General features: G+C 38.1%; 1 long non-coding RNA gene across 5 annotated transcripts in view; it reads right to left on the bottom strand.

Annotated features, from left to right (window-relative positions):
* The window catches only part of Gm30034, a 67,451-nt gene extending 45,795 nt beyond the window's left edge, over positions 1-21,656 (bottom strand). For 2 of the 5 annotated variants that reach the window (XR_871558.3, XR_871557.3), the window contains exons 1-4: positions 21,498-21,656; positions 18,977-19,022; positions 17,453-17,606; positions 14,239-14,308 (exon numbers count right to left, since the gene is read on the bottom strand). This is a non-coding gene — a long non-coding RNA (predicted gene, 30034). The remainder of the gene's footprint in view (positions 1-14,238; positions 14,309-17,452; positions 17,607-18,976; positions 19,023-21,497) is intronic. The other 3 variants (XR_871559.3, XR_871560.2, XR_871561.2) reach the window with 3 other exon arrangements.
* Between the last annotated feature and the right edge of the window lie 2,638 nt (positions 21,657-24,294).

Raw genomic sequence — 24,294 nt, 5'->3', positions numbered from 1 at the left:
TGACCTCTTCAGTCCTGGGCTGTCAATTGCAATTGAGGCTGCACCTTTACCAATGGCCTTCCATGGCCTCTCACAGTGCCGAGCCTCAGCTGCTGTGTGTGACCCCTTCATGACTTCAAAACCAGTACCACCTGGGTGACCCTTACACATTACCAAGTCCCGCTGCAGCAGGAGTACAACCTTGGCTATCTCTGAAACACAGCCTCTTTGTGCATCCAGAAACAGAAGATGTCACCTCAACTATGCTGGTCTCTTCTTAATAATCGCTAATTTCTTAACTCCAGCTAACCATCATCAATAGTCCCAGTTATGCAAAGATTTTGCTTTAGTAGTTCAGGTATCTTGTTAATCACAGCTGATTCTTCAGCCCCAGCTAACCAGAACTACAGAATCTTCACAATCAAAACAGCAATGGCCCTGAAAAGAGTCTTTAATTTTCCCTCTGAAATTTCACAAGCCAGACCTCCATCTTCTGCACTGTTCTCAACATTATCTTCCAAGCTCCTACACAACATCTGACAGAGCTCTTGACAATGAATGGATCTTCAAGCCCAAAGTTCTAAAGTCCTTCCACAGTCCTCCCCAAAACATGGTCAGGTTGTCACAGGAATACCCCACTCTGCTGGTACCAATTTGTCTTAGTCAGGATTTCTATTCCTGCACAAACATCATGACCAAGAAGCAAGTTGGGGAGGAAAGGGTTTATTCAGCTTACATTCCATACTGCTGTTGATCACCAAAGGATGCAGGACTGGAACTCAAGTAGGTCAGAAAGCAGGAGCTGATGCACAAACCATGGAGGAATGTTCTTTACTAGCTTGCTTCCCCTGGCTTGTTCAGTCTGTTCTCTTATAGAACCCAAGACTACCAGCCCAGAGATAGTCCCACCCACAAGGGGCCTTTCCCCCTTGATCACTAATTGAGAAAATGCCTTACAGTTGGATCTCATGGAGGCATTTCCTCAACTGAAGCTCCTTTCTCTGTGGTAACTCCAGCTGTGTCAAGTTGACACAAAACTAGCCAGTACAGATGTTTAATACTGAAATTTCAAAAGTGGTGACATTATGAGCTATGTTCATTCTCTGCCCAGATGCTAATATCAGCCAGAATGAGGAACAGTACCAGAGTGGACAGGAGGCAGTAGGGGTGGAATAAAACATCCCTCATATTTGGAGAGAGGTGCAGATACCTAATGTTATATGACACAGTTGCTGCCTCCATATCTAACATGTGCCTCAATAGAAATCAGAAATGGTCAGGGAACCATGTAGGCAATCTTCACTCTTCCTCCTCCAATTCTAATTACCCTAATTGTATCTCCAGCTCTGTGGCAGCCTCCCATTTCTCTCACTCAGATCTTCTACAGTCATCCTCCAATAACCTTACTTTTGTCCCAGCTGTCAGTATCACTCCCAAGAAACCCTCTGGCCACAATGGCCACAGAATAAATTAGGCAATCTTTACTGTTTCTATTCTCCAATTCCAATACTCCGGTTTCATTCTCAACTGCTATGGCCTTCCCTTTCTGTCTGCCTGCATTTCCAAGGTTCCATTCAGATTCTGGTGGCACACCCTGCTTTCATCCCTCCTTTATACTCTTTCAGACACTTAACTCCCCAAACACATCCCCATTCCCAAGTGTCAGCTCACAATACCCAGAAACACATTTTACCTGGGACTTCCCCAGTAGCAACACCTGGCAGGGTCTTAGAAACACCCTTCCCCCTCAACTCACACACACACACACACACACACACACACACACACACACACAGCCACCACATTCTGCTAAGAACCAGAGAGGGCAGCAGAAACTAAAAATTAAAACACCCACCCAACAACGACAAGACCAGATATCAGTACCTAGAAGTATTATCAGATCAAATCCAGATGCCTAGATGCCACCATAAAAACACAATAACAGCCAGAATAATATGTCTTGACTACAGCCCAGCAACCCTAACAGAGTGAGCCGCAATAATAGTCACACAGCAAAAGCACAAGTCAAGGACTTCAAAATAGCAATTATGAATATGATAGAGGTCCTTAAAGATGATATGAATAAATCTATTAATGAAAAAATAGACAACCCGTGGAATGAAATGAAGAGACCTGTTTAAGATATAAAAGTGGAAATAGAAACAAAAAGAAAATCTAAAGTGAGGAAAAAATGAAAATGAAAAATTTTGAACTACAAACTCTAAGAGGCCACAGATGCCAGATTATTATACCCAGTAAAACTTTCAACCAAAATAGACAGAGAAGAAAAGACGCTTTATGATAAAACCAACATTAAGCTGTAGCTATCTAAAATTCCAGCCCAACAAAAGGTGCTAGTTGAATAAATTCACTGTAAAGAAGTTAACCATACCCAAGAAAACACAAGGAATAAAAAATCTCAGATCAGCAAATCAAAATAAAGACAACCAAAAACAACAACAACAACAAAAAAAAAAACACCAAAATACCACAAAAAGAAAATAACACAAATCAACAAACACTGCTCATTAATTACTGGCAACATCAATGGTCTCAGTCAATGAAAAGACACAGGCTGACAGAATGGATTCAAAAGCAAGATTCATTCCTCTGCTGCATCCTATATATACATCAAGAATAGACATTACTTCATGATAAAAGAATGGAAAAAGATATTCCAACCAATGGAAATAAGAAGCAACCAGGTGTACCCATTTTAATATCTGGCAAAATGGACTTCAAACCAAAACTAATTAGAAGAGATAAGGAAGGACACTATGGTCTCATCAAAGGAAAAATCCAACAAGAGAATATTACATTTTTTTAACATCTATGCATCAAACACAAAGGTACCAAAGTTCATAAAAGTAACACTATTACAGCTTAAGTCACATATTGACCCTCATACACTGATAGTGGATGACTTCAATAATCCACTCTCACCAAAGACAGGTTATACAGACAAAAACTAAACAGAAATGCTGGAGCTAAAGGACATAGAAAACAAAATGGACCTAATAGATACATTTTGAATATAGAACATTTTGCTTAATCATGAAAGAATATGCCTCCTCAGAAGTACATGGAACTTTCCAAAACTGATCCTATGATCAGATATAAAGCAAATCTCAACAGAAAGAAAACTGTGTCCTAATTGACCACCACAGAACAAAGCTGGATATCAACAAACATAAAAACAACAGAAAGCTTACAAACACATGGAAACTCAATAAATAAGTCACTATTAAATCAAAAATATTTCAAGACAGAAACTAAGAAAGATATTAAAGGTTATTAGAATTGAATGAAAATGAATGCATAACATATGCAAACTGAGGAGACACAGCAAAGGCAAGGTCATAGCACTGCCTACATAAAAATAGCTGAGCGATCTCATATTAGTAACTTAACATCACACGGAAAACACTAAAAGAACAAGATGGAGGAGGAGGAGGAGGAGGAGGAGGAGGAGGAGGAGGAGGAGGAGGAGAAGAAGAAGAAGAAGAAGAAGAAGAAGAAGAAGAAGAAGAAGAAGAAGAAGAAGAAGAAGAAATAACACCCGAAAGAAAAACAAAACAAAAACAAACAAAACAGAAAACAAACACAAAATCTTCAGAACTTAATAAATAGAAACAAACAAAAAAATTTAAGAACCAGTACCAAGAATCAGTGAAACAAAGAGTTGGTTCTTTGAGAAAGTAATTAGCAAAGCTTTAGCCAAATTAACTAAAAGATAGAGAGAATGTCCAAATTTAAAAATTAGAGACAAAAGGGGCACATAACAATAGACATAGAGAAAACCCATAGAATTATAAGGATATACATTAAAAACCTGTACTTTACCAAATCTAACAAAAGAGATCATTTTCTCAATATAAACCACGTACCAAAGTTTCCCAACAAAAACAAAAAGCCCAGGATCAGAGGGTTTAACACAGAACTGTACCAGATTTTCAAAGAATTAACACCAATACTCCTCAAATTATGCCTCGAAATAGAAAAAGAAGGAACAGTTCCCAATTCTTTTTTTACAAGGTCACAGCTATCCCGACAACTAAACAACATATTCAACAAAGACAATTGTAGACCAATTTTCTTATGAACATAGATGCAAATTTTCTTAAGAAAATACTTGTAAATCAAATCAAATAACACATCAAAAAGATCATCTACCATGATCAAGTAACCTTTAGCCTGGAGATTGAGGGATAGTTCAACATATGTAAATCTGCAAATGTCATCTAACATGAACAGAATGAAAGACAAAAGCCACATAATCATAAATGCAGAAAAGGCCTTTGACAAAATCTAATATCTTTTCATGATAAAAGCCTACAGAGATGAGGGATACAAGGAACATACCTCATGCATATCAAATTCCATAATCTGGAATTTTACAACAAGCCCACAGCTAACATCAACCAACATGGAGCTAAATGCAAAACATTTTCACTAAAATTGGGAGCAAGACAAGGTTATCCTCTTTCCCCATACCTACTAGACAAATTATTTGCAATGTTAACTAAAGCAATGAGACAAGTGAAGGAGATCAGAGGGACACAAATAGTAACAGGAAAAGTCAAAGTATCTTTAATTGCAGATGATATGATTATATACATAAGCAACCCCAAAAATTACCAGGAAACTCCAAAACATGATTTAAAAACAAAACAAAATCAAAAACAAAACAAAAAACCTTCAGTATAGTTTTATAGTACCAGGATACAAAATTAACAAAACATAGAAGCAATAGCTTTTTCAATAGTCTCTCCCCAAAAAATTCTAGCTGGGCGTGGTGGCACACGCCTTTAATCCCAGCACTCGGGAGGCAGAGGCAAACAGATTTCTGAGTTCAAGGCCAGCCTGGTCTACAAAGTGAGTTCCAGGACAGCCACGGCTATACAGAGAAACCCTGTCTCAAAAAACAAAAACAACAACAACAAAAAGACATGCTGGCACAATGGTGGCACAAAGTTTATGGGATTAACCAACCAATACCTGACTTGATTTAAGGTCCCCTCCATGAGTTGGAGCCCATTACCAACACTGCTTGTGTGACAAAAACCTGAGACTAGATAAGTCAGGGAACCAGGGGAAAACCAAATACCATTATTCTGCTAAAGGAATGTAGCAATGCAATGATTTTTTAAGGATGTTCTGCTATAGTCATAGATTAGTGCCTTGCTTAGCCTAAATCAGAGATGCTTCCTCATGCAGCAGATAGGATCAAATATGCAGAGTGAAAGGCTTTGGAATAGTCTGTCCCAAATTAAGTGTCTGCATCAAATCCCTCCCCTCAGGGCTCAGGAAGCTCTCCAGAAGAAGAGGCAGAAAGAGTAAGAGCCAGAGGGTGTGGAGGACACCAAGGAAACAAGACCTTCTGAAAACAGCAGGACTGATAGACATATGAACTCATAGAGACCATGACAGCATCCAGAAAGCCTGCATAGTTTTGTACCAGATAGAATCCCAGCAGTGAGAGAAGTAGACACAAGTCCCCATCCCTAATCCAGAAGCTTTCTTCAATTGATAACCACGTGCAAGTGAAAAATTAGTTTTTTTCCACAAGTCTTAATGCATACACAAAACATTCTTAAGAGAAGACCACACACCCAACAATAGATAGCCAACACAACACAACTTGATGGCATCTTTAGAAGTTTGTTGTCTCACAATGTGTCTTAGTGTTATGTTGTTGTGAAGAGATAGACAACATGATCTCTTATAAAAGAAAGCATTTAATTGGGGCTTGCTTATAGTGTCAGAGGTTTAGTCCATTATCCTCTTAGTGGAGAACATTTGTGGTATGCAGGGATACATGACAGCTGAAAGTTCTACATCTGTATAAGAAGGCAGGAGGAGGAGAGAGACACTGAGCCTGATTTGAGTTTCTGGAATTCCAAAGCCCAAACACAGAGACTCTCTTCCTCCAACAAGGCCTCACCTCTTAATTCCTGTCAAGTAGTACTATTCCCTGAGGACTAAGCATTCAAATATATGAGCCTACAGGGGCCATTCCTACTCAAACCACTTCATAATGTTTGTCAGGGATTTTTGTTTTGCTTTTTACCTTATAGGTCCTTTGAATGTATATCATGGCCTCCATTTTTGTATTTTCACGGGATTCTTGCATGTGTGAACTTGTATGTCTTTGAGTCTCTGTGTTTCTTATGCTTTTTTGATATTTTTTGTGTTTGTTTGCTTGCTTTTTTCTATTCCATTTTATTTTATCTTATCTTATTTTATTTTTATTCAGTAGATGCCTTTGGTTTTCTAAGAAAAGTGTATAGATCCAGAAGGAAGGGGTGGGGGTAGTAACTTTGGAGGAGCTAGGGTATAGAAAACCAAAATCAGAATATATTGTATGAAAAAAGTCTATCTTTGATAAAATAAAAATTAATAAGTTAGAAAATCTCCACTGCTCAAGAGCAGCCTTTCTCACACAAGGCTTGGGTAATGATTCATATCTCTGTGCAATCTGGAAAGGGGTAGCCTTGGATGTCCTCAGAGCTGTCGTTCATGCATCCTTATACAGGTATCATGTGCTCACGACTGTGTGACAGCCCTGAGTAGGGTGACAAGAATCTTCCAGATACAGGCCTGTTTTGTTGTTATTTCATAATGGTTAATTTTTGCTACTGTTATGAACTGTAATGTAAATATCTGATATGCAGGAGATCTGTCATGCAATCCCTAAAGGGGTCAAGACCCAGAGATTGAGAATGGCTAGTCTAGTGAGACTGCAAATCATCCTCAGCTGTTCTTATATGGTAAATTTGTAGCAAATTCTACTGGTGTTACCTCATGATGAGCCCAAGGCTCTAGTCAACTATGCCAAGCCAAGTCCACCTGTCTGTGAAGCTCTACGACACACATGTCCGTTCCACAAAACAGAACTCCCTGAATCCCTGAATATTTCTCCATCCTTTAGAGTTTCCTTCTTTCTTACTGCCTATCTCTCATGATGCTAATCCTTCAGTAGAATAATTCTATATGTAAGAGAGAACATGGACATACAGGTGTGTGAGCATGGTCACACACACTCCATATATATGGCGTTCAGAGAAGATCAGGTGTTCATCTTCACATACCTCTCTGCTTGAAGCAAGGTTTGTGTTGTTTTGGTGTTGCTAACACTGGACTAGCCAGCCCATAATCTGACAGGGACTCTCCTCTCTGCCTCCTCTTTCTGTAGAGCTTCTACATAGCTGTAGGGACTTAAGCAGAAGTCTTAAAATGGCAAGCACTTTAGTCCACTGAGCCATCTCCTCAGCCTTAGAATTAACAGTTTTTCATATTGCCTTTTCCTTATTCAAATAACTATGTAGTTTCCATATCTTATTTCAATTCAGATTTATATAACTATATCTGCCAAATGATTATACTAACTCCCTAGTTCAGGTATATGTAAGAAACCAGTGTCTTATGTTAGAAGGTACTTAATATTTGTGCAGCTTCTGGGGTTGAAATTAAATATCCTCAGCTCTTTAAAATGCATTCTTCCATTATCCTAAAGTAGTGTCTATACCATGTTTTGGTTTAGCAACCAGATATCTGGCTCCTCTGGGCATCAAGTGATTGTTACTTGGATAGTGCCTTGAAGTACTAAGCTCCTTTCTTCATAAATAAAAAGTTCTGAATAATCAACTACCACCAGGAGACAGCTGGTCTCCCAGGAGTGCAGACACACCTGTGAGCCCAGGTAAGACCACCAGTACTTCTCCAAGGGACCTGCCTGGAGATCTCAGGACACAGGAACCAAAGAGCAGCTTGAGACACAATTCTTCTTGTTTCTATCTGGTCTACACCAGGAACTGATCCTGTGCCACAGCACTCCATACCCAAATACAGGAGAGAGCTGGTCTCCCAGGAGTTCAGACACACCTGTGAGCACAGGTAAGACCACCACTTCTACTCAAATTCCTGGCCCACGAGTGACCTGCCCAGAGCCATCAGGAACCAAGGAACAGCCAGGGACAGAATCCTTGTGGTTTCCTTCTACACCCTGGAGCTGACCATGTGCCACAGCTCTCCATACCCAAATTCCTCCCGGAGAGAACTGGTCTTCCAGGAGTACTGACACACTGGCTTGCAGGAAGGACAAGCCACAGTTAGGGACAGCAAGAGCAGCTAACACCAGAGATAACCAAATGGTGAGAGACAAGGCAAGAAGATAAGGAACAGAAACCAAGGCTACTTGGCATGATCATAACCCAGATCTCCCACCACAGTGAGCCCTGGATAACCCAACATACCAGAAAAGCGAGACTCTGACTTAAAATCACATCTCATGATGATAATAGAAGACTTTAAGAAGGACATAAATAATTCCCTTAAAGAAATACAGGAGGGGGGCTGGTGGAGACATGGCTCAGAGGTTAAGAACACTGATTGCTCTTCTAGAGGTCCTGAGTTCAATTCCAAGCAACCACTCGGTGGCCCACAACCATGTGTAATGGGATCCAGTACAGTCTTCTAATGTGTGTCTGAAAACAGCTGCAGTTTATGCAAATAAATAAAAAATAAATATATCTTAAGAAATACAGGAGAACACAGGTAAAAAGCTAGAAGCCCTTAAAAAGGAAACACAAAAATCCCTTAAAGAATTACAGGAAAACACAATAAAATAGATGAAAGAATTGAACAAAACCTTTCAGGATCTAAAAACAGAAATAGAAACAATAAAGACATCACAAAGGGAGACAACCCTGGAGATAGAAAACCCAGGAAAGTTTTATTTCCAGCAAGAACTCTCAATTCTGAACATCTATGCCCCAAATGCAAGGGCAGATCATTGAAACACAAACTAAACAGAGACACCGTGAAACTTACAGAAGTTATGGACCAAATGGATTTAACAGATATCTATAGAACAATTCACAAACCACATGAAACTCAAGAAGAAGGAAGACCATAGTGTGGATACTTCTATCCATCTTTGAAGGGGGGGGGAACAAAACACCCATGGAAGGAGTTAAAGAGACAAAGTGTGGAATAGAAACTGAAGAAATGACCATCTAGATACTGACTCACCCAGGGATGCATCCCATTTACAATCATGCCAAAATGTGCTTGCTGACAGGAGCCTGATATAGCTCTCTCCTGAGAGGCTCTGCCAGTGCCTCACAAATACAGAGGTGGATGCTCATAGCCAACCATTGGACTGAGCGTAGAATCTCCCAATGAAGGAGTTAGAGAAAGGACCCAAAGAGCCGAAGGGGTTTGTAGCCCCTTAGGAGGAACAACAATATGAACCAACCAGTACTCCCAGAGCTCCCTGGGACTAAACCACCAACCAAAGAGCACACATGGTGGGAATCATGGCTTCAGCTACATATGCAGCAGAGGATGGCTTAGTCAGACATCAATGAGAGGAGAGGCCCTTTGTCCTATGAATGTTATATGCCCCAGTGTGGGGGAATTCTAGGGTCAGGAAGCAGGAGTAGGTGGGTTGGTGAGCACGGGGAGAGGGAAAGGGACAGGGGAGGGTGTTTTTCTGATGGGAAACCAGGAAAGGGGATAACATTTGAAATGTAAGTAAAGAAAATATCCAATAAAAATTTTAAATTAAAAATAAAAGAAAACAGCTATCTAGAGAACATTTCATCCTAAAATGAAAGAATATGACTGCTTCTCAACACCTCAGGGTACCTTCTCCAAAACTGACTATATAATTGGTCACAAAACAGGCCTCAACAGATACAAGAAGATTGAAGTAATCGCATGCATCCTATCAGATCACCACAGACTAAGGCTGGCCTTCATTCGCAACAAAAGCAAGAGAAAGCCCACATATACATGAAAGCTGAACAACACCCTACTTATTGATAACTTGGTCAAGGAAGAAATGAAGAAATTAAAGACTTTTTAGAATTTAATGAAAATGAAGGCACAACATACTCAAACTTACGGGAAACAGCAAAAGCAGTGATAAGAGGAAAACTCATAGTTCTGACTGCATCCAAAAAGAAACTAGAGAGAACATACAAGGCTGAAATCAACCAAGTAGAAACAAAAAGAAGTATACAAAGAATCAAAACCAGGAGCTGGTTCTTTGAAAAAATCAACAAGATGAATATACCCTTAGCCAGAGTAACCAGAGAGCACAAAGACAGTATCCAAAGTAACAAAATCAGAAATGAAAAGGGAGACATAACAACAGAAACTGGGGAAATTCAAAAAATAATCAGATCCTATTACAAAACTATATATATATATATATATATATATATATATATATATATATAATAAAACTATAAAACTATTCAACAAAACTGTAAACTTGGATGAAATGGGCAAATTTCTCGAAAGATATCAGGTACCAAAGTTAAATCAGGGTCAGATAACCCATCTAAACCATCCCATATTCCCTAAAGAAATAGAAACAGCCATTAACAGTCTCCCAACCAATAGAAGCCCAGGACCAGATGGGTTTAGTGCAGAGTTCTATCAGACCGTCAAAGAAGACCTAGAACCAATACTCCTCAAACTATTGCACAAGATAGAGACCGAAGGAACACTACCCAATTCTTTCTATGAAACTACAGTTACACTGTGTATTCTCATTTGGAGATGGAACTGATTCTGTCTAATCAGGAACCTGTCACAATTTACTTTCACAGAAGACTTCATAAGAGATTTTTTTTCTACTTTTATCATGTTTAATGTTCCAAATAGATATTTAAAACTGGTTGAGTGCATATTACTTTTAGCTTCAGAATACAGCATGTATACTTAAGAGGCATTTAACTATTATAAATTATTTTGATGACTTTAAAAAAAGAAAAGAAAAGTTCTCAGTCCAAATGTGATTCCACATGATGATCTTCACCTTCTTATGGCCTCCACTTACAAAACCCATTCAATTACTTTTGGCCTTTTCTCCTACAACTTTTAAAGTGCAAACAGTCTCTACACATGTCTATGTATATTGTGTATGCTAAAATGGATCTCTATGAATACAGACATACATATTTTATTAATATTTTTAGAATCACTTAAGAGAAATATGCCATGCCCTGTTTCACATAGACATTTCAATGTGCAGAGCTTCTGAGCCAGAACAATGTCTCATCTTATAACAATGCAGTTAGTTTATTTACAAACGACAGGAAACCTAACGTTAATGTTGTCATGTAGTACAAGCCAGCATTTAAATTCTCCTATTTCCCCCAGTCCAGGATCTCATAAGAGCAGAATTGCATTTAATTATTTTGCTTTCATATCCTATAATTCAGAGGACTTTCTTGGCCTCTGTGTTCTATGACTTTCATACCTTTTGATAATACAAGGCAGTTGATTTCTTGAGTGTGTGCAATGGCTCCTTATGAGCAGATGTAGGTTTTGCTTCTTCTTTTTTTTTTTTTTTTAGAATGTCATAGAAAGGATGCTGTGTGCTTTTGGGGACTTTGCATCATAAGGAATGAGAATATCATTTTGTGTGGAATTGATGGTGTTGACTTTAAACTCTTACGTAAGGGGGTGTCTGCCAGTTTATCTCTGGAAAGTCATCACTACCTTCTTTTGAATTAATAAGGCATATGTGGGGGAATATTATGGTAGTATTTACTTATTATTCTGATCCTCCCCTTTCACAATAGCATCTTTACCTCTGACTTCCCCAACAATGAGAACCCTGGCTCCCCCCCCCCCAAAAAAAAACAATGTATTTGCTCTCTGGCTCTGTCCTTCAAAACGAGCAATACATTATCACAAGTACCACCCTATTGTCACTTGTGGCAAACCACTAGTTACTGAGTAAAATTTAAGACTTCATAGTTCTTTCTTCTCTACTCTCCATTCTACTGAAAACACAGAGCATTGCATCTAAAGCTTGCTAAGCTATGCTTTTTGTGTTATTCTTTTATTTTGAAGCATATTTAGATTTAATTTTTTTTCTCCTACAATTATTATGTCATATAAATAACATCAAACCACACTTTCTGAATAATTATGTTTCGTAGAACTCTTTTAAGGTTCATATAGATCTCATCATTTTTTATAGCATCACATTTTTCCATTGCCATTGTGTGGCTGTGTACTAGTGTGTTCAACGCATTTCCTATATGAGGGCATTATCTCATTTCAATATTTTGCAAATAAGACAATGTTGTAATAAATATTGCATGTATCATTTTTTTAATTTTCGGCTACATCTTCAGGATAAATTTCTAAAATGTTATTTTTTATTAAAATACAAATGCAGAAGTAGTTTTTAAAGTTGTACTGAAGCTTCTATTACAAAGTTAGCACTATATTGAATTCTCATGAGCATATATGAATATCTTAGGCCAATATTTAAGGCAAGTTTTCCCCCATACTAAGCAACTAGTCTATAGAATAATGGGAAGGAATTAAGGATAGAAGGAAAGAAGGAAGAAAAGATAAAGAGAATAGATTGTAAATGTTTTGTGTGGGGATTTCTAACCAATACTTCCTACTGTATATAATGAGAAAGAAGTAGAACACCACAGAAGCTCAGAAACACATCAGTGTATTTATTGAGACATAAGTGTGGCATTACAAACCTGGGTGGGGAGCATGCATTTTTTTTTTTTTTAGCAAAGGTTGATAGGCAAATGGTTCATCATTTTCTCTGTGGGGTAAAATGGATCCTTGATAACAACTGTAGAACGGGCAGTTCAGATCAATTCTTGATGGAAAAAAACTGAAGAGCTTAGGCAAAACTGAGAAATACCTTTTTTAAAATACAATGTAGGACTGGAAGTGGTATTGCATGGCTTTATTGCCAGCACTCAGAATCCAGCATGGGCAAGGGGCTCATGGTGCCCTACCCCTAGCTCAGACATTATTGATAATTGGTGGCTACTGGAAGATAGAGTCAGTTCCCTTCAGGAATACAGCCCCTGAGAAGTTACTCAAAAGGACAGTTGACATGATGAAATATAGCTAAATAGTGAACTTAAAATTCGAGACCTATAAAAGTATATACACATTAAAGGAAATTCATGCCATACTAAGGAATAAAGAATGACAGAAATCATAATCATGTCAACAAATAAAAAGAATTTAAAATTTTAAATCCTTTAAAATAATAAACTAATAAATTTTAAAATAATCATAAATAATAAACAAGCTAAGAATAGATTATAAAGTTTCTAAAATAGGTAAAAATCTAACTGCATTGGAATAGAAAAATGATCTTAGATTAAGGGGATGATATTTAGTATTTGAAAGGAGACAAAACATAAAGGTTCATGTGATATTTCTATACAAAAATAAAAGCAGTGATAAATTACTATTCCATGTTTTAAAAAAAGCACATAGAAATGAAAAAGAAAAAGGCAAAGAACTAAGGAAACAAACAAACAAAAAACTATGTACTTATAGAGTTACTCTATGTTATTACTTTAAATGTAAATAGAATAAGAATTTCATTTAGAAAGCAGAAACTATAGCCTGGCGTGGTGGTGCACGCCTTTAATCCCAGGATTCAGGAGGCAGAGGCAGGCGGATTTCTGAGTTAGAGGCCAGCCTGGTCTACAAAGTGAGTTCCAGGACAGCCAGAGCTATACAGAGAAACCCTGCCTCGAAAAACAAAACAACAACAACAAAAAATAAATAAATAAAAATAGAAAGCAGGAACTGTCAAACACAAGAAAGTGAGACTGTCTGTAAAAGAAAATACTTACTATAACAAAGCTGGAGTAACAATATTACCACCAGATAAAGGTCAGATGACAAAGAGTATTAAGAAAGATAAAGGATAGTTCATAATGAGAAGGCAAAAATATGTGCACCTGGCATTCAAGAAGCTAAAGTAAGAGAGTCATAAATTCAAGGTCACTACAGGCCACACAGTAAAATTCTTTAAAAAATCAAAATGAAAAGAATAAATAAAGCTCAATTGTGTATGTAAGGCTGGAAATCTAGGATGTTCAATCTTACTGAGTGATCAAAAACAAAAATAATGGATTCTGATGTTCTCAGCTTAAGACTAAAAAAAAAAAAATCAAGAGTTCAAGGTCAGCTTTAGCTACAGTGGTGAAATTTGATAATTAGATAAAATGAACAAATTCTAGTGCAAAGTACCAAATTTCACTCAAGAATATCAAGTATAAAGAAATTTAGCCAGAATGCAGAGGGCTATTATCAACAGACTCATACTACTTGGTATTGATGGAGTACTGTATCAGATCAGTGCAGAACAACATTCTTTTGCAGAGTCCACAGAACATTTACCACATTCCCTGCCCCAGATGAAACCACTGGGTTTAAATAGATTGAAAACATACATACCATTCCCACTTTCCTTATTAGCTGGTGGGTTTGCGCTCTGATTTTTCAGTTGCCCTCAGACAACCATGGTCTAAAGATATCAAATGAAAAGCTTCAGAAGTAAGCAATTCATCAGTTTTAAATCCCATACTGTTCTGGATGCTGCGGTAAAACATGCCTCTGCCCTACTCTATCCATCCTGAGTAGGAAGCATCATGAGCCCAATGCATCCACACCATATATGATACGTACTATGTACTTGTTGGTCACTTGGTGTTTCTCTCTGCTTCCAGAACAACTGTCATGGTACCACAACTCTTGTGTTCGAGCAATCCTTGTTTTAGTTAATAAGGGTTCAGAAGTGCAGGAATAGCAAGGCTGGCAATTCAGATATGCCCAGGGGTCTAAAAGTGTGGCTTCTCAGTGAAAAGGTAAATGCTCTCAACTTGCTAAGGGAGAAAACTACAATGTATGCAGGGACTGCTGAGATCTATGGTAAATTTATCTTCATAGGCAACAATAAAGAAAAGGGGAAATTTGTTAGTCTTTCCAGAGTCCAAGGCCACAGAGCTTGATAAGCATTTAAGACAAAGCAGTGCAGCATTGTCTGTGGAGTCAGACAGCCACTTGGTAGGGACCCTCCATAGAATTAAAGAAGGTAAATGTTGTTTGCGATAGACTTGGGGATACAGAACTGTAATCCCAGCATTTGGTTAATGGAGTCAGGAGGATCAAAAGTTCAAAATGCCTTTAGCTACATAGTAAAAATTCAGTAATTAGGTAAGATGAAGAAATGCCATGAAAGATATAAAGTACATAAGTAGAGGAGCTAGGTATGGTGGGGCATACCTTTAATCTCAGCAATAGGGTAGCAGGGGCAGATGGGTCTCTGTGAGTCTGAAGCCAGCCTTGACTACGTAGTGAGTCCCTGTCTCAAATAAGTTAGTAAGTAGTTAGTAACTAAGTAGTTAGTATATAATTAAGTAAATAATTCGTATGTAGGTAGGTAGTGAGTGCATAGTCAGTAAGCAAGTAGGTGTATAATGTAAGTAGTAAGTAAATAAGTGAGTGGTAAGTAGTTAGTAAGTAGCAAATAAGTAGTTAGTAAGTCAGTCAGTAAGTAGGTTAGTAAGAAGTTAATAAGTAGCAAACAAGTATGTTAGTAAGTCGTAAGTATGATGGTAAGTAGTAAACTAGTAAGTAGTTAGGAAGTATGTTAGTAAGCGGTAAGTATGTTAGTAATCAGTAAGTAAGTAGTCAGTCAATAAGTAAGTTAGTTAGTAAAATGAAAGACTGGGGAGAGAGTTTAGTTTCTAAGCTGTTGCTGCACAAGGAACAAGTATGAGAACTGGAGCTCAAAGTCCAGAACTCATGCAAATAGCAAAGAGGCATGATCATTTGCCTGTGATTCAAGTGCTGAGAATAAAAGAGAGAGAAGGGGAGTCCCCAAGAGTAAGCTTAGTAGTGAGACTCACAAGCTAGATTCAGGGAACCCAGGTTTAACTGAGAGACCCTGACTCAAACAATAAGATGAAGAGAGATCAGGGAAGACATCCAACACCAACCTAGGGCCTACACACACACACACACACACACACACACACACACACACACACGTACAATTGTGAACACACACAGGGATACCAAGAGCTGCAAATATACAGACATACCATACATATACATACATAGAAAATTAGGAAAAGGTAGATACTTTAAACAAAGCTGTATGTGTGAACAAAGTGAATGAATAATTTCAAATTTCCCACAAAAGAACTCTGGCTACAGTAGCTGCAGCTACAGTAACTACTGCAAAATATCCCCCAAGAACAATAATTTTAACAGATTTAAATGGCTGAATGAACTATTAGCAGATATATGTAAAATTCCAGTTACTTGTAAATCAACTTATGAAAATGAAACCTATGTGCAAATATGAATCACAGGGAAATGAAAATGTTAAAACAACAAGTACAACTTACATGATGCTGCCAGATCAACAGTAGGATTGCCTTTAAATAATTATGCTGGAAAGAAAACCTCCACTAGGAAGCTACAAAAATGGGTCATCTTAAAAAAAAAAAAAGAAGAAGCCAATTCATAGGACAAGGAAGAGAGGAGTAGGGATGAGCAAATAAACTTGTAGATATCAATTAAATAGAAATGGTCAAACTACCAGGAAAATTAGCCACGTAACAGCTAGATCTGTGAAAATATGAATTAAATTTGTAAACTACTATCTAAGCTGAATAAGAAAAAGAAATTCAACAAAAGGTTAGATTACTAAAACTATAAATAACAGAAATAAAATAAGAAAACACTATAAAACCAACAGGTTATAAAGAACCATAATGTACTATGGTCAACTTTATATTTAATTTGATAATTAGACAAAATTAACAGCTTCCATAGAAGAGGCCAAAGTAAGAAATCACTCCAGAGTAAATAAAAATTCTAAGCAACACTATATGTCTTAACATACTTTATGTGTGGTTTAAATTTTTCTACAAAATAATACTGACTAAAACAGCTTCCCTGGTAAATTCTACCCAGCTACATTAATAATGATGATGTTGAGGGACCCTAAGGGTTTTTTCCAGTCCTACACCCTCCTTACAGCTTCTTACCTGGGGTCATGGCAAGTCCAAGTTTTATTCTCCACCCACTAGAACATTCTTGACTAAATAATTCTCAGGATGTACTGACTGATAATGACCTAACCCAGGTAGAGTTCAAAATTATGTCATGCTTGCTAGTGAATAGATTTAAAGTTAATATGCTTAGCCATTAAGTTTGAACTGTAACCTTACGATGTAACTTGTGACCCTAAAAAGTGTAAAAACTGTTTGTAATAGCCATTGGGGGGGGGTTGCTTTCTAGTCACTCGCCCTGAGGGACTAATTGAAGGTCGACCCTATGCCCTGGAAAATGAACCTCTTGGTTTTACATTGGTCTGCGTCTTGGTGTCTCACTCAGGGGCGCCTTGAAGTAAGTACCAATGACCAAGGGTTGGGTCTTACAATATGGTTCTAGACAAACTCAGAGATAAGAGAAGGGACACCACCAATTCATATTATAAAGACAGTGTTCTCCCCATACAAAAGTAAAAATAGTATCAGAAAAGAAGAGCACACATTAAAAAATGTTAATGAAATACTATAAAATAAGAAAGTGATGTTTATTAATAACATATCTTTCTATCAGGTATGTAAGGCTGGTTGAAGTTGTGAACACTTACCAAAAGAGAGGCTGATGAAGTGGCCCATTGCAAAGGCACTTGGTACCAAGTTTAACAACCTGAGTTGGTTGTGTGTGTTCCACATGGTAAGAGGAAAAAACTCTCATGAACTGTCCACTGACCTGAACAGGTACATGGGGCACATGTGTGAGCCCTCAAACAAATAACAAAGTATAATAAATTAGTCAAAATCAACTTATCAGGTTAACAGAAAAAGCAAAAAACCCTACCCTAATTCATCTCCACAGGCAGAAAAATATTCAAAAAGGTTAAAAAAAAACCCTCCTTAGCCTAGCAAATGAGAAATAAGTGGGAACCTTTTTAAACCCATAAAGGGTTCCTGTAAAAATTATCTGACCATAACACAGATTGTGCTGAAAGTCTTAGTCTCCTCTTCTCTAAAATTAAAGATAAGGCAAGCATGTACTCTTTTTGTAATTGTTATTCAATTCAATTAAACTGCTATTGTTCTCCAGTAATAAATTGTAAATGCAATTAGACAATAAAAATGCATACAACTTAGAAAGATGCAACTGTTCAAATATGTAGATGATATAATTATTCATGCCAAAATGGCAAGGAAACTATAATTCAAAGCAAAATACTAAGATAATATATTTTAATAATAAGAGTATGGCAGGATACTACACAAATATGATAAAATTGATAAAATATATTTCAGTAAGAATGTTGGAAAGTACATTTTAAAAAATATTATTTAGAGTTGGTGTGGAGGTGTTTGCTTTTAATCCTAGCACATGGAAGGATAAGGGAGGAAAAAGAAGAGTTTAAAACCAGTGACAGCTCTATGAGACCCTGTCCTCCCATCTTAGTTAGGGTTTTACCTCTGTGAACAGACACCATGACCAATGCTGTCTTATAAAGGACAACATTTAATTGGGGCTGGCTTACAGGTTCAGAGGCTCAGTCCTTTACCATCAAGGTGGTCGCATGGCAACATCCAGGCAGTCCTGGTGTAGACAGAGCTGAGTTCTATATCTTCATCTGAAGACTGCTAGCAGAATACTGACTTCCAGGCAGCTAGGATTAGGGTCTTAAAGCCCACACCCACAGCAACACATCTATTTCAACAAGGCCACACCTACTCCAACAGGGCCACATCTTCTAATAGTGCCACTCCCTGGACTGATCATATACAAACCATAACACCTCCCTCCAGAAAAAGATTGAGAATATAGGTCAATGTTAGGATACTGTCCAGCAAATACAAGTTACTGAATTCAGATAGCAATACTGTAGATAGATAGATAGATAGATAGATAGATAGATAGATAGATAGATAGATAGATAAATGATAGATAGATATTTGATAGATTAGATATATAGACACCTATATGATTGATGATAGTAGATAAATACATAAAATGATACAATAGTAGAAATATTAAAATGCATCCAATAAAATGCTGCAGAAATTATATGCACTAAAGAAAGAAATGAAAAATTTCTAAATATTTAGAGATAATACCATGGCAATGACTTGAAAGACCAAAACTTACTTACCTTGGTATCAATCTGTAAGCTTAGTTCCATAATAGCTCAGGAGTTTCTGAAAAAGAATATGGTGAGCTAATTCTAAAATTTAATTAAAAGGTTCGGCATGTAGATTGATAGGATACTCCATAGCATGTGTTACACCCTTGGGTTTGATCCCCATACCCAAAATCAATAAACAAAGCAAAATTCAGATAGCAATGCAAAGACATCAAATGGCCAAAATGATTTTGAAAAGGAAAATCAGCAAGGTTTTATTTCATGGTTCTATGATTTAGTAACTGCATTACTTGAAGTGAGAGGAACTGGTTAAAAATTAACTGAATGGGTTGATGAAATAAGAGAGAATATGAAGAAGAAAATCTCGCACATGCCATCAATAGATTTTCAAGCAAATGTCAGGGTGGCTCAGTGGAGAAGAAAAACTTTTCGAGAAATAGTATTGGTGAGAAGGAATGTCTACGTGAAACCAAAAATAAGGTTTCATCTCTACCTTGCTTTTATACAGAAATTAACTTAAAATAGATCATGGGAGAACCCAAACAATAGAACACACAACTAATTCCTCAAGATCCTTAGACAGTCAAAGACAACATTCAATAACTAAAGCCACAAAACTGGATGACTTAGACTTCATTGATGCCAAAAATCTTCTTCATCTTCCTATTGATGACAAGAATAAAATGCAATAAAATAGAGATTAAAATAAATCAAGATGTGAACTCTTAACAGTAAAAGAAAAACGAGTAAACCAGAAAAAATAATCAGTCTAGAAGAAGGGACTAGTCTAGGGGAAGCTCACTAGTGTCTACTGTGACTGCGCTTGTTTGGTAGTCCTTCCCACAGTTAGATAAGACCATGATGATCATAGTGCATAGCTTTGTGCACTGTGAATTCTGATGCTGACTGTTGTGCCCAGAGATGTGATTGCAGTTCAAACATTGGCATCGTCATGATATTTGAACCATCTCCCGTCTTGATGAACAAAAACTCTTTTCTAGCACCTCTGACTGGTTAATAAAGAGCTGATTCGGCCTATGGCTGGGCAGAAGAGCCATGCAAGAGAAAGAGCTAAGGAAGCCAGCCACCTAAAGTGCTGTCAGTCCTCAGAGTTGTGCATTTATGGCATAGATACAAAGTTGCAAAGCAAAAGCCCAAAGAAATTAATTGAGACACCACTTAAAGAAAGGAAGAAGGCAGCTGACCTCACCAAGGTTAATCGCCTACTAAAATGGAACGTCAGTAGTCTCAGGATGGTAACAGAATCCCAAATCTATAAATCCGAAAGTCACGATGTCCAGGATACAAAACCAAACTACTCAGAAAAAAATAGTAGAGGAGTATATAATCCATTTTCAAGAAAAATGAGAATTAGTAGATGCTGGCTCTATGGGTATCACAATAATGGTTATGAGACAAGATATTCACCATGGCTTTTGTAACTCACAGACATGAAATAGTGCATGTGGATATGAGTGAAGAAGGAAGACGGTCTCATTATACAAATACATCACACTTTAAAAGCACATAAAATATTAGAATTAAAGCATATAGGGGCTAGAGGTATGGATTGATGGTATAATATGCAATTAGCATTTCTGAAGTCTTAGGTTCAATTTCTGGAACCCCAAAATATGCAAAAAAAATAAACAAAATATCTACTGGATAGATCAAAATCAAAGTACAGATGGCAGAATAAACAGTTAGTGGACTTTGATGTAGGTAAAAAGGAAGAGAAATTTTGATTTTAAAGAAGTAGAAGAAGGAAGAAGAGGAAGAGGAGAAAGAGAAAAGGGGACTAAGGAGGTGGTTTAGCAGATATAAGCACTTGCCAAGTGTGGCCCTTGAGTAAGAATGGGCCCCATAGACTCCTATATTTGAATACTTGGTCCCTAGTTAATGGAACTGTTTGGGAAGGGTTAGGAGTTATGGCTTTTTTGGATAAGGTTTTTCACTGTGGGGTGGACTTTGAGGTTTCAAAAGTCTCTCCTTGTTGTGCTGCATGTTTGTAGATCAGAGTGTAAGCTCTCAGCTACTGCTCCAGGTCCGTGTCTGTCTGCCTGCTGCCGAGCTCCGTCATATGATGGTCATGGACTCTAATCCTCTGAAATCCTAAGGCCCCAGTAAACTCTTTCTTGTCTAAGTTATCTTGGTCATGAGGACTTGTCACAGCAATTGAGAGGTGACTAAGATACCATGTAAGCATGAAAACCTGAATTAGAAATAGAATCCCCACAATTTCTACATGAAATGGAACACAGACAGGAGAATCCACGTAAATTCATGGAGCAGCTATCCTGATGTACACAATGGAAACATAACAACGAAGCCTTGTGTCGCAAATTGTCGTGAATCGAGCTTAATGACAGAGGTGGAAAGTAAATTCTCGAACTCGGTAGAAAGGTTCTAACAGCTTTTTATTTATTCATAAACAGCAATAAGCAAATAAATGGAGAAATGGGCCCGCACTTGTTCACACACACACACACACACACACACACACACACACACACACACACACTTCACTAACCTTTCGGTCTGGCTGGCGTAGCCTGTCTGAGTGGCAACGTTTCAGGTGATCTTCAACTCTCCTGCTTTTGGGTCCTCTGGAGCTGAACCACAGCGGTTCAGGCTTGTCGGCTGCGAGCGGGAGTCTATGTGGGGTCCAGACTGGAGGCTTTTAAACTGAATTCAGCCAATTACAACTAGGGCATTTCATACATCACTTCATGGGTTTTCCTTATCATTTGCATGCACACATGTTCTCTATGGCTTGGTTTTCATAGCTATCTGGTGCCGCGGGCTCCCGTGGCGCTGCCCCACAGTGGACCTACCCTTACAGCATGAGCTACCCTTATCACTTGCACCCACTCTCTATGGCTTACTTTCCATGGCTATCTGGGGCTGCAGCCTCCACAGCGTGCTCAGGCTTGGGGGCTGCAGCAGCGTGCAGCTTTCCAGCACCTGGAAAAAGAAAATGCCTTCTCAGGCCATGTGTTCCTTACACCTTGTCTCAAACAAAATACAGGTCGAGGGCTGACATCTAAAGTGTCCCTGATCTCCATGACCACACTGCTCCCACGCACATGAATGTGCACACACAAAGACACTTTTAAAAGAATGGGCTGGGAGATGGATCATTGGCTGAAGTGTTTGTACAGGACCTTTAAATCTCTACTCTGCCCACCCCCCAGGGGCATTGTAGCACCCATCTGTAATGCAGTGCTAGGGAATGGAGACATGCAGCTAGTGTAAATGAAATGGTCAACAAGAGACCGATTCTAATAATAAAAAAATAACAATAATACTTATAAGGTGAAGAAGCCATCGAGAACGAAGAAAGACATCCCAATGTCAAATCTGACCCCCACACATGCCCTCAGAAATAAACACACCAGCACACAGGTGTGTGCACACATACTACACACCTCACCACGCACATACCACTGTACCTTATACGTGTTATCAAGATAGTCCATGACAAAAATAAATACATACATACACACACACACACACATACGTGAAAGATAACGCCTAGGAGACCTGTGGGGAAATACTGAAGGTCTAGTGTACATGTACATGTAATTAGAATCTGAGTTTATGAAAGATGAAGTTAGAAAAAAACTTAAAGCAAGTAATGATCAAAAGCATTATGAATCTTGGAAAGGACATAAATTAACAAATTCAAATTCAAGAGGCTCACAGAATCCAAGCAAGATAAATTTAAAGAAAAACTATGTCCAGACATATGATAATCTAAGTGATAAAAGGCCATTTTGTCCCATTAGATATGGTCATTAAAATGACATATTCACATGAAACAGCAGTGATTTACACAGCTGCAGACCTGTCATTATGAAGGACTGGAGCCAGATGACATGGACCAACATCTTTAAAGTGATGAATGAAAAAATTAATATCAGCCGAGTTTACATGACCGACTGAACATTTTCAAATAAATAAACTGTAAAAGAATTCACTGCCATCAGTCCTGAACTATAAAACATGGTCAGAAAGACGAACTGTAGACCAAAATATGTGATCGTATGGGGAAATTTGAATTTAAAAATCAAAGAGCAAACACCAAAAATAATAAAGAGCAAAATGAAAGTATTTTTTTTCTTCTTGGGTACTGTGGAATATTTTTTAATTCTTTTAAAAACATCTTTTATTCTATTGATCCATTTACTGATTTCTCTCTCTCTCTCTCTCTCTGTGTGTGTGTGTGTGTGTGTGTGTGTGTGTGTATACCTGAATGTATACAGTTCACTGCACAAGTTGCTTCTCTCCTTTATCATTTGGGTCCCAGGGCTTGAACCCAAGACATAAGTCTTGGCAAGTGCTTTTATCCACTGAACCATCTCAGCAGCCTTGTTTAGTTTTTGTTGTTGTTGTTGTTGTTTTGTTTTGTTTTTTTAAGATTACTCACAGCCATCCATTGGACGAAGCACAAGTTCCCCAATGAAAGAGCTAGAGAAAGTACCCAGGGAGCTGAAGGGGTTTGCAGCCCCATAGGAGGAACAACAATATGAACTAACCAGTACCCCCAGAGCTCCCTGGGACTAAACCACCAATCAAAGAAAACACATGGTGGAACTCATGACTTTAGCTGCATATGTAGCAGAGGATGGCCTAGTCGGTCATCAATGGGAGGAGAAGCCCTTGATCCTGTGAAGGTTCTATGCCTCAGTATAGGGGAATTTCAGGGCCAGGAAGCAGGAGTGGGTGGATTGGGGAGCAGGGGGATGGGGGAGGGGATAGGGGAATTTTGGAGGGGAAACTTGGAAAGGGGATAACTTAGTACTGGTTAGTTCATATTGTTGTATGTTGTTTTCACTGTATGTGCTGATAGCACATATGACATCTGCAACATAAAAAGTAGTATAGGACATATCCTACCCTGTTGAAAGTTTCCATGTTTTATATTAAATAGTTGTTATGATTTGGACACGAAGGGTCCTGTATCTCAGGCTTTGTCCCCAGCTGGCAGTGCTATTTTGGCGGTGCTTAGCCAGATGAAGTGAGTCACTGTGGCTTGCCCCAAGTCCCCTTCAGTCTTCCCCTCTCTTTGCCTTCTTTCCTCCAGTCATATACTCTTGACTCCACAATGCTCTGCCTCATTAGGGGTCCAGAATCAACAGATCTGGAAACTATAGCCCAGAACACTAAAAAGAAGAGCCAAAATAAAATGTTCCTCCTTTTATGTCTATCTGTTTTGTCAGGGAATTTGTCACAGATGAAAAGTCTTACACAGTAGGTAACACACTATCACCTTTATGTAGTAAAAAATAAGTAATTATTATTTAAAGACTTCATATGCAGTAGTC

This window comes from Mus musculus, chromosome 10, assembly GCF_000001635.26.
Source record: "Mus musculus strain C57BL/6J chromosome 10, GRCm38.p6 C57BL/6J".
Taxonomy (NCBI): domain Eukaryota; kingdom Metazoa; phylum Chordata; class Mammalia; order Rodentia; family Muridae; genus Mus; species Mus musculus.
This window is presented reverse-complemented; position numbering and strand designations above follow the sequence as displayed.